The sequence below is a fragment of the Petromyzon marinus genome, chromosome 14 (assembly GCF_048934315.1).
Source record: "Petromyzon marinus isolate PM22_M1 ecotype Great Lakes invasive population chromosome 14, UKy_Petmar_22M1.pri1.0, whole genome shotgun sequence".
Taxonomy (NCBI): domain Eukaryota; kingdom Metazoa; phylum Chordata; class Hyperoartia; order Petromyzontiformes; family Petromyzontidae; genus Petromyzon; species Petromyzon marinus.
Window position 1 is genome coordinate 14737860 of NC_133680.1, and position 11655 is coordinate 14749514.

The 11655-nt window shown below is 46.1% G+C and overlaps 1 long non-coding RNA gene across 1 annotated transcript; it reads right to left on the reverse strand.

Annotated features, from left to right (window-relative positions):
* LOC142924595 (uncharacterized) lies at nt 1–10865 on the reverse strand. The gene is made up of 3 exons (XR_012941710.1): nt 5231–10865; nt 4932–5012; nt 1–832 (listed from the first exon to the last, which is right to left on the reverse strand). It is a non-coding gene; the product is annotated as an uncharacterized LOC142924595 (long non-coding RNA).
* Between the last annotated feature and the right edge of the window lie 790 nt (nt 10866–11655).

Genomic DNA, 11655 nt, shown 5'->3' on the forward strand with positions numbered 1-11655 from the left:
ACTTTTTTATTTCGACTTGCTTATCAGAGTATAATAAATAAACTTTAAATTTAACACAGTGCAAAATATATAATATTAAATACGGCTAATTTGCCTTAAATTCCTGAGTTATTTGGGAGATGAGATGGTTATGACTGAAGATAGTTTAAAACCTTAGTTAAACATACATGTACATTCAGTTCTTACTACTAACAACACCATCAATATTTCAAAACATAATAATTTAAGCATTGGTAATGAAATACTTTGACTTGTGTATTTTACCCACTAATTGTTTAGAAGTGCCACAAAGTTCTTGAACTTCTTTTGCACCATACGTAGCCAACCGTGCTAATCGGAAGTACGGTGATGTGAAACTCAGTAAATTAATGCAAGTCATGTATAGCTACTTAATAATACATGATAAAATATCATCAACATCAAGTACTCTCCTCTTCCAGTAGGTAAACATTTATATATGTTAACTCATTTTTTGCTGTGACGGTCTCCACAGACACATTCACAGAAATACTATCAAGGGCATTCAACTTGTGAAGTCCCCAAAACAAAGACGTCCACACAGTGCCTTTGGTCACAGAACCAAATGCATACGACTTGACGAGTTCTCTTGGAAGATTGTAATTCTTAGACAAAACCATTATACTCGCTGTTGGTGTAACAAGAGGGTCATGACAATGAAATGTAATGCGAGCGGTGACGCTGTAAGTTCCTTTCTTGGGCACGATCAGATGGCGTTTGTCTTTGTCGCACTTCATGCCCCCCGACAACAGGACGTCTCCATGGGTAACTTTGCAGTCCCACTGCAGAGCCTTAACGCTGTGCGTGGTAGTGTCTGCAACAAAAATAGATTGTTACCGCTTTGCGTGTGTGTTGTCGTTCGATTGTGTATAAACATGGATTTAACATAACACGTAGTCAGGTGACACTTTTATTCCGACTTCTTGAAGTGTTGTTATGATTTCCTGGATCTTGTCCTGATGACGTTCGATGCAGTTTCAAACTAAACATCTTATCTAATTGCTAAATGTGGTTGTAAGAATTGTTCTTCAACTTACTGGTGAGCTGAAACAATAATAATTTGCACGTTCAACGCTTGTATGTGTGACAATTTAATGGTGTGGCTGTGTCGGGGCATAGAGGGCGTAACACAAAATGTGGTCCCGTCATCACGTGGCTTAACCGAACATCAATTATTAATCAAAACTTGGATTTATGACTACAGTAATTTAGATATCATGTTTTTCATTGTAGCATTATAACCTCCATATTATTCATCTAATAATCATCAGCCATGCTTCAGAGCGCCGTGCAGCTAAAACGCATCAAATTGGCACAGTGGGGAGCACAGGTGGTGCATCTGCAAGTTATCCCAGTCAACCCATAATACCTAGATCTGTCTCGTGATCTCCTGCCGGTGAGCCTTCCACATTTCATGTGGCCTCAATGTGCACTTAGATTATCACAAGTGCACTTTGTAGCGAACGGCAATTATCGTTGTATGTGTCTGGAAAGCCTTCGTAGTTCTCTCCTGGTTAAACAAAAAAAGCTGATAAATGTATTAACTTATCATAGATGCTCACGAATGGCACTTGCACCTAAAATCTATGAAGACTACATGGAGTATGTGTTTCATTGTTTACAAACATGCTTAATTGTTTGCATGAGTTTGAAGTGGTAGTGTAGTAATGATCGCACTGCTTCGACCCGAGTTCGATTTCCACTCATAACCAACATCGGTGATGAATATCTGAAAACCAACACCGGTAATGAATATCTGAACTGGTTATGGACATCCCTTCAGTCGACTCAGCCTCAAAATGAGCACCTGGTGTGATGTCAGAACATTGGGACTATGGAGACAAAGCCGGCCGGAGTGGTGCTGGCCACCAACCCCTTTGTGTGCTGTGTTGGCCTTCATAAGTGCTCATATAACAGCTACACCGGAAATATTTGTCTTCTATTTATATATCTATGCATCTATGGGACTGACTCAAGTAGAGTTTTTTTTCTACACATTTGTGGAATTCTGGTATTAAGAGAAAAATTCTGCAAAATGCGTTCTGCCTCATCCACGTTGCACTGTCCTGACACGCACCCGCTCCTGCAGGCGGACAGCCAAGCGTAAACAGACCGATTCCCAAATACAAGTAACTCCATGAGTTACGCCTCACACTTGTTCGCATCTATAAGGGCCTCGTATCGTATTCTGAATGCTGGGGCAGTCGGCATACGTATTTGCCAGTGGTGGAAAAGGGCCGGAATGCCCCGGAACGCTGTTGTGGGAGTGCAAATTTTAATCCAACTGCGATCCGGAAAGGAATCAAGGATTCATCTCGTACATTTTTTATTCTCCCTAACTTTCCGCAAACTAATAAGGTTTCCATACGGAAAATTGAACTCTCCTGTGTTCTGACTGGACTGCCCAGTACAACGCCTCTGTATCTGCAAGCCAATAGAAGTGATTTTATAATTACACAGTATATATGTATACTCAATATCTACTTTTTTTGGTTGGTTCTTAAAAAGCCATCATTAAAGAATCACATCTAAAACTCTAAATATGCCCGATAAGATAACACTGTTTTGGGGGTCATTCGACCCCCAAAATAGTATTATTGAGGGAGCTGCTCGATTTGGGTACTGCAGGGTACGGAACTATAGCTCAGACATTGGTGTCCGACGACCAGGAACCTTGTGTTCAGATTCTAAATTCTTGGTTGGACACCACGGTCATTCAGAAGGGTATGGAGTTGGCTCATGCAGCTCCGGCACGTCCAGTAGGGGGCGTTGTCAGGAATGCGGATTGCTGAGCCTTGCACGCGACGATTCCGGGATGTGGTTAATTGCTGTGTTGTCCGTCCCAGTCGCCTGGAACCAGTTATCGCGCCAAGCGAATTCATTTCATCTTCATATCACTGGGGCCGAGTGTCGAGTGCATCCGGCGACCCGAGGTGGGTGCCCACTGCGGTTGCTCCCGGGTGAAGCGATTCTGTTCCACCCCCGGGCGCTGCACACCTGGCTTCCCCTTAGCGGCCGCGCATGCCGGTTTTGCGGGCTTCGAAAGCGGTGGATCCGTCGGCCCGGCCTACTGCTCTTCGTGAGGAGCCGGGTTCGGCGGAACATGAGCACATTCCCTCCGGGTCCTCCAGGGTAAGAGAGCCCACCTTCCCTGGGGGTCTGGCATCACAGACTCGCACAAAGACTCGGTTTTCATGATCCTCTTGCACACAGGCTCCCACGCTGTCGGTTGTTTGTCACGCTTGCTGGGTCATGGTGGTCATTGGCTGAACCTGGCCACCATTGAGTTGTTACCTGGTGAAGGTGGGAGGTGTGATGGTATGGGGGATCCCGTGGTTTTTGCGATTTCTTTATTTTATTGTTAATGTGTTGTTGTTATGGGTTCGTTGGTTCACGCTTTTCTCCCTAGTTGGTTTGTACATTTCTGGATAGTGTAATTTTTGTACAGGTGGGTTGGGGTATTTATTTTTGTTCTTGTTATTGTTGAGGCACACAGTGGTGATTTTTCTTGTTACACTTCACTTTAATGTTCGTTTAGAGGGGGAGTTGACAGCAAGGATGGCTGGATACTACGGGGGGGGGGGGGGTGATGTAGTGACATTGGAAATGTCACTGTATGGTGTTGGCCCAGGAGGGCTGTGCCGTTCGATGTTCCTACATTGTGGACAGCACCGTGTGGGTGGCTGTGTGTAATACCAGCCCTAGCGGGGCTTGGTGAGCACTGGGATAGTGCGGGCACCAAGCACAGCGTGTAGTGGGGGCTCCCAGGGGCAGGGTTGCCCCGGGCCATGGCACTCTGGTTGACCCCGTAGACACATGATTCAGAGTGTCCACACAGGTGGGGGGGCTAGTGGGTGATCACGTGTCCGGGGACAGCTCTTGAGAAGGATCGAGAGGGAACGAGAATGCTCGAGAAGGTGGGCGGGGCCGAGAGCGGAGCGGCCCCGACCTTAGGGCGATATAAGGCGGGTCCCTGAGAGGGACCGGGTGGCTGCATTCTACAAGCTGGAAGCTCAACACCTACAAGTGGGAAGCTCTACATCTCAAGCTGGAAGCTCTTCATCTTACGAGGCAACTACGTGGTCGAAGACCCAAGTTAGGGTCCGACCCTTCGTAGCATTAACCCCTCTGTATAGCGTAGTTAGCTGGGTGGTCACCACCCTAGGCTGTATCAGGTAAAAGGGCCGTTACCCCTTTGTGTTACGGTGTTACAATAAATGTGTTGCCTCTAAAAGCAACAACGTCTGCGACTCAGTTGGACTCACTACACCTGGATGGCATATGTCTCTTATTTTTCCATGAAAACATTGGCTACAACTGGAGATAAGGGAGAACCCATTGGGGTACCTTCAACTTGTTTGTAAAATGTTCCATTCCAAGTGCAGTAAGTGTTGGTGAGGCAGTGTCTAACCACGGCCGGTACATTAGCATTTAGTTCTTGTTGGACCAAATCTCCAATGACTGCAATGGTATCAGGCACAGGAACTTTGGTAAACAATGATACTACATTGAAACTGACAAGCAAATCACCTTGAGATAGTGAAATGTCCTTAATTAGAGATACCAAGTGAGCTGAGTTAAGTTATTTGTTTTGAGAGTATTTCTTTTGATTATTGGACTGCTTTACATTTCCACATAAGCTACCCTCGTTGAGCTATCAATTAGTGGGCTTTACCTGGTAAATAAGTAAAATAGTTTAGTTCAGAGTAATTTTCTGATTTGAACCATTACGCTGGCACATAACGGCCTACTTTTTTCGAGTATCAGCACGAAGAAGTAGATCGCGTTTATTTGCTTGGTGAGAACAGTCACAATCAGGATGGCCTGCCGGATTTAAATGACGAACCTCCACAACAAGCAATGAACTCGGTACGTCTGGGATGCGTCACCACCGGGTACGTGCACGAGAGTACCTTTATTGTGCGCCAACGTGAGATGGGCGATCGGTGTTGGGGTTTTCTTGAGCAGCTCGCTCATGTCTTTGAGAGAATGAACTATTATAGGAGGCACAGGACACGAGAGATGGAGTTTAGAATGATTGGAAACTCCCGTTTGTATAACTCACCATGTGCATTGCGATTTCACCACCTCGTCGTGCAGCCTCAGCACTCGAGAGCGTGACATGACATTTTATATACCACTCGAAATCAGTGTGATCATTATGACGAGGTTTTAAGGACATGCAGTGAGGTGGACAGTACACGTTGCTTACCTAGATACTCTGTGAAGTTAGACCTTGTTTGCTGCCAAAAAAGTAACATGAAATAAGTTGATGACATAGTTATGAATAAGAGCATGTACATATCAACCCACGTCTATAGTAATAGTCAAAGCGGTAACTTTATGGTTATTTACATTTTTACTGCATAATCTGCAAAAGCAAAAAAAATACAAAAATACACCTCATTCATTGAATTTGGGCAGCAGCCTAGGAGGAGCTCTATAGGCATAAACACAGAACAGATTAAAATCTGCCAGACTTGTATAAAAATACTGTTGTGTCAGATGTTATTGGCAAAAGCATTCCATCTGAACAATGGCAGCCGGTTCAACACAAAGCCCATTTTTTGCACTGTATACAAACTTATTGTGCGTTGTTGTGGGGCATTATGCGTTATGATCTTGAAGTGCATTGTAAGCGATATTAATTTCTTGACACTAACCGGCCAACTTTCAATCAACAACAGTGACGTCACAGTGGAAGGATAGAGGAACATTACAGGTTAAAGCACAAATAAACACACATAACACCGAACACATTAATCAATAACACGGTGGCCTCAAAAGTAAATAATATAAAGAGGCGGTGTCCGGTTTACGACGGTCAAATTTACAACAATTGACATTTGCAATGTTTATATTGCTCCACCACGGGTCGATTTACGACGCAGAAACTCGGTTTACGACGCACATTCCGACGTGACTCCGGAAAACATTTAAATGGAGTCAGTCTGGTTCCTATGTGGCTTGGCGTGCAGCTTTTATTATGTCAAGTGGTTTTGTGGATTTTTACTCATTAAACCCGATTTAAAGCTTTCGTGACTGCAGGGATTCATCTTCTTGGTTCTTTCGTTAAAGTCACGTAGAATGGAAATAAAATAATAAAAATAAAACATAATAAAAATAAAATTCTCACGACGTTTCGGCCACAACACAAGTAGCCTTCTTCAGGTGAAGGAACAGAACTGTCGAGACGACAGCGCTGGAGTGAAAAAGCCACGCTCAGATCACGACCTTTAAGCTGTGTGAGAAGAAACAAAGCGCCTTGACAAACGAGTTTACATATCAAACAGGAGAATTTAGCATTGAAATAGCTGTGTTAAAGTGTTGGATCAGCAGGGTGTTAACGTCAGAAATTAGCATGTAACTGGGAGATTAGCATGATGTTAATGTGATGGATTAGCATGTGACTGGTCACGGAAATAGCTATGTTAAAGTCAAAGTTTACATCTCAACAGAGGCATTTAGTATATGGACGCTAAAGGACTGCAACTATCCAACTATCATGCAATAAACCGATGAGAAAAAAAACATTAATGATCACATGCTAATCCCTCAAATTAACATCATGCTAATCTCCCAGTTACATGCTAATTTCTGACTTTATCACCCTGCTGATCCAACACTTTAACACAGCTATTTCAATGCTAAATTCTCCTGTTTGATATGTAAACTCCTTTGTCAAGGCGCTTTACCTCTCCCACCTAGCTTAAAAGACGCTGCAAATCTTAGCAGCAGTCACTGAAGCGCTGTCGTCCCGAAAGTTCTGTTCTTTCACTTGAAGAAGGCTACTTGTGTTGTGGCCGAAACGTCGTGAGAATTTTATTTTTTATTATGTTTTATTTTTATGATTTTATTTCCATTCTACGTGACTTTACCGATAGAACCAAGAAGATCATTAAACCCGATTAAATACGACTGACAGAAGGGGAAAACACGTAGGCAAGTGACACTGTTTCTACTGTCTGTGGGAAAATAGGGTCCGATTTTTACAACGAGGTTTCCAGGAAGGCATTGTAACGTCGTAAAGTTGGGGACAAAAATTGTTCTTGCTACGAGAAGGGAAATTGCCCAAAATGCTGCTTATTACGTTATTTTTATTTCAATGTCAGTGCTTTACTCACGACTATTTTGAGTTGTTGTTAATTGTGCTTGCGCACCACTGCCAACGCAGCAGCAGAAGCATCACCAGGTAATTGGTTCTATGTGTAGTGACATCGGGGATGTCACTGTATGGTGCCGCCCTGGGAGGGCCATGGCACGCGATGCACCGTTATCGCATACACCCTGTGAGCGGGTGTAGTACCAGCCCTAGCGGGGCTTGGAGAGCGCTGGATCGCGCGGGCACCACGCATAGCATGTGGTGGGGGCTCCCACGAGGGGGAGCGGAAGAGTGTCAGCCCAAGGACGGGGTTGCCCCGGGCCATGGCACTCTGGTTGACTCGGCAGACACGTGATCTGGAGTGTCCATAGAGAAGCCCCCAGGTGGGGGGACTAGGGGTTGATCACATGTCCAGGGGGAGCTCTCGAGAGGGATTGAGAGGGAGCTAGAAGTCTCAAGAAGGCGGGCGGGGCCAAGGGCAGAGCCCCGACCGTAGGGGGATATCAGGCGGGTCTCTGAGAGGGACCGGGGTCGCTGCAACCTACAAGCTGGAAGCTCTACATCTCAAGCTGGAAGCTCAAGGCAGCCACGTGGATGCGGACCCGAGTGAGGGCCCGACCCTTCGTAGCAGTAACTCCTCTGTACAGAGTAGTTAGCTGGGTGGTCACCACCCTAGGCTGTATCTGGTAAAGGGGCAGTTACCCCTTGTGTTACGTGTTACAAATACGTGTTGCCTCTAAAAGGAACAACGTCTGCGACTCAGTTGGACTCACTACATATGTAAGCGTAGAGACTGCTGGCTTGTGGTACGCATGTAGCAATGCACACCAAGGGGTTCAATGGAATTCTGCCTAGGCAGACCGCCATGGGCAGGGTTTGCGTAATCAGGCGGCATGACGAGTGCGTGGTGTGAGAACTCCTTACCCGTTGTGCATGCACATTCGCTTCTTCGTCTGTTTTCCAGGTCGATATTAACTATGGGGTGAGTGCAGACAACACAGTGGCCGTGATGTTTTAGTTTTGTTTACTTGCAAAATGTAAAACATTATTACACTTTAAAACACAACCGATGCAATCATTATATATTATTAAAATATCTATCAGTGAACACTGTGTGGGTATATAATTTCCTACGCTCGATCAGGGTGGCTCTGCACCATCCGCGACCACACGCAGTGGCGATTCCGACGATCGCTCGGATTGTGTGGCGCACTGTCCGCAGTGACGATGCAGCTTACAGAACCCCGTATTTCGGTTTCGTGGCTTTGTACACCACCAGTACACTACAGTATTTCATACCTGTCATCCCCTTATCAGTGCCTACCTTATTACAGACCAATTCAGACATTATTAGTCACCCCGTGCCCTTATAAATCTTAACGTTCATCCTACAAAGTCTCATCACAAGGGAGAAACACAAAAAATAGATGAAACATTGTCCTCTTAAAACGGCAATGCGCCATATGGACCTGAAAATCAATTTCCCCATACAAGAATACGGAGTACACCGTATGGGTTGACATTGCCATTCCACATCCTCCTGCGCATGGGGGTTCTCCACTTTCCTTACGTTATGGATGTCAACCCAGGTCACTGTGGCAAATGAGATTCATCCTGGTCTTTTCCATTCTCGCCGGGGTAAAACAAATTACTTGACGATGCTAGTGCTGGCCTCACCCAGACAATCCCTGCTCCCCAATAGGTCTCACTTATAATCATCATTGCCATGATCAATCCACTGCTTGATGAAGACTTCCCCAAAAAAGCCGGCAACACCTCTCACAATCCTGCGATGCAACAATCCACCCACCACCTGCACACGAGCTGATCTCATCGCTCCATCTCCTCGATGTACGTTCCATCGTCCATCAGCCCTCCTAGCCGTAATGTACCCTTCCCACACCCCCACACGTTCGACTCAGATCTCACGTAATATTGAGATCGGAATGGCGAGCAGCACTTTGGAAGATACGTTTGTATGTTGTGTCTGTCTAGTTTGTTGTGTCTGGCTCATGTGTTGTGCCTGTTTAGTCTGTCCTTGCATGCCGTCGTTTCCCGCACCTCCGATGAGTACGGTTAGCTACGTACGGTGCGATATAAGTTGAATATACTTATGGTAATACTGTGTCATTTGTATTATCTGATCTGCACTCTCTCCTACTGCTGCCACGTGTTCTGACACTTCTGTACTGTCTCATATAGTATATCGATTGGCCTGTGAAAGTACAGCATCTAGATTTATGTTTCTTATGTTGAGATTGTTAAACGGTAACCAGTTTAAGAATCAGTTACCGCTTCCGTGGGTAAGGAACCAGTAACTGAGTCTAATGGAATAAAAAACCGAATGCACTGATTTAAACTCGCCCCCATTGTTTTAGATGCCACTCCGGGAGAACGGAATCGAACCAGTGACCCTTTGGGTGGGGAGTCCCGTGTGCTGCTGCGAGTCGTGACACCGCTATAGGCAACGCCCTTCATTTTTCAAACTACGGAAATCATTTGCGTTTAATGCTCGAGACATTCATGTCTGTGCGGTAAACCGGTAACTGGTTTTACCCGGTTATCTCGATACCGGTAATGCAAAGCGCCCGGTTGTGAACGATTCCAGGTTGCATTGCGCATCTCGTAGGCATTGTCTGTGTTTGTACCACACGTATTTGTTGAGTTTGCTCCGTTGTCTCATTTGTGCTGCCTCATTTGTCTTGTTCTATTGTCGCCTTTGAAGCATGGAACGGTTGCGCGGTGGATCGCGCAATGTGCAACGTACCAGCGGGCACCTGGTTTGATTCCAGGCCGCGTCTATAGTAATATGAGTGACGAGTGATATTTAAACTGCGGGTTCTAGACCTTCTTCCAAAAACCTGCACTGACCAGCATTGTGAAGTATGGTTAAATCATCCCCGTGATCCACACGATGTGGGGTGGTCATCACCCAGAAGCGGATTAATCAATGGGTTATGTTTATTTATTTGGTATTAAGTTTGTACTGTTAAGTTCGCTCTCGTGTGTGCTCTCATTTCACAAACTTACATACACAGTAAAAAAATATAATGTATGATTTGTCTAATACAAATGTATAGCGAATGTAATAATTATATTTACGACTTATAACGCGCAGTGTTTGCTCACTCCCACAGAGAGAGAGGACGACTCAAGAGACGCAAGGAACCACAGACAAAGCAGGAAGGCAACCCATGCGATGAACCTGCGCTCACAATTGCCCAAGCTCTGCGGTTCTCTATCTAGTAAAGTGGCATCCGCCAATTAATGAGTGTTTACATATGGGAGCAAACCGGAGCACCCGGACAAAATCCACGCATGGGAGGGGAACACACTCTACCCCATTCATGAGGGACAGGTGGGGTCCACACTTTGCTGCATTGCAATCTCCTGCCGAGCCAGGGTATGGCGCCTCCTCAACGCCCATTATTGCAGGTGATCCACCAACCCTTGCTGCCTCCACAGCGCTGAGTTACAGGCTACGTGCATAGCCCCCACAGACCGGCAATGATTGTGAGCGATGGAATATTACATGGCGAGCACACTCAGCTAGCCATGCGATATTCTACAGAATCAAAATATTTATTTATACTGGAGGAATCCGATGAGCCATAAAGCTCTTTTCACAGATGCCAGTAGGGGTGGGTAAAAACGTTTCAGCAATAAACAATACAAACACATGATAGTAGTGCAAAGTACAAGCAAGGTAAACAAATTACCCAAACACATACAAAAAAAAACTAAACCATCCCCATCCTACCAGACAAAGCCCAATGAGGTACTAAGCTATTTTTCAAAGAGATCTGGCCACAAATCATATCTAAAAGTATTTTATCATTAGGACATTTCTAGCAGCAAAATAATCTAAATAATCTCAATGCATGTTTCTAAATGTAGAGGGAAAACCAGAGGACACGGATAAACAAAATCCACGCAACAACGGGGAGAACAGGCAAACTCCAAATATACAGCAGGCGTCAGGATCGGACCCCCCACCTGCATACCAGGCGAGGAAGATAACGTCACACCACTGTGGCGACACGCGGGTGAGGAGGAGGTGAAACTCACGTGACCGTCCTGGTAGCGCAGGGGTCGCGGCAGCACCGAGAGGACGAGCAGCGCCAGCAGGAGCAGCAGCGCCGCGCCCTGCGCCGTCGCCCGTGCCCTGCGCCATGCAGGCGGCGGCCGCGGTAGCGGCGACGCCACGAGCACGGGACCTCCCGCATGGGTGCGCACCACGGGGCCGTTCGGCCACGTGGTGGGTGCCCCCCCGTGCGTGTGATGATGCGGGAGTGCCCCCCCGTGCGTGTGATGATACGGGGGTGCCCCCCCGTGCTTGTGATGATGCGGGGGGTTCCAACTGTGTGCTTGCATCATCGCGGCGCCGTTCCCCGAGTTCATGGCTTCGCAGCTTCTCGCGGCGATTCTCAATTCTCACCGCTCAAACAGATCCTCCTTTCTGTGTCTACTCTGGGAGCAGTGTTCGCACGTATGTATGTTGAACTGTGCTAATCGGAGGTGCACATGTGTGCGTC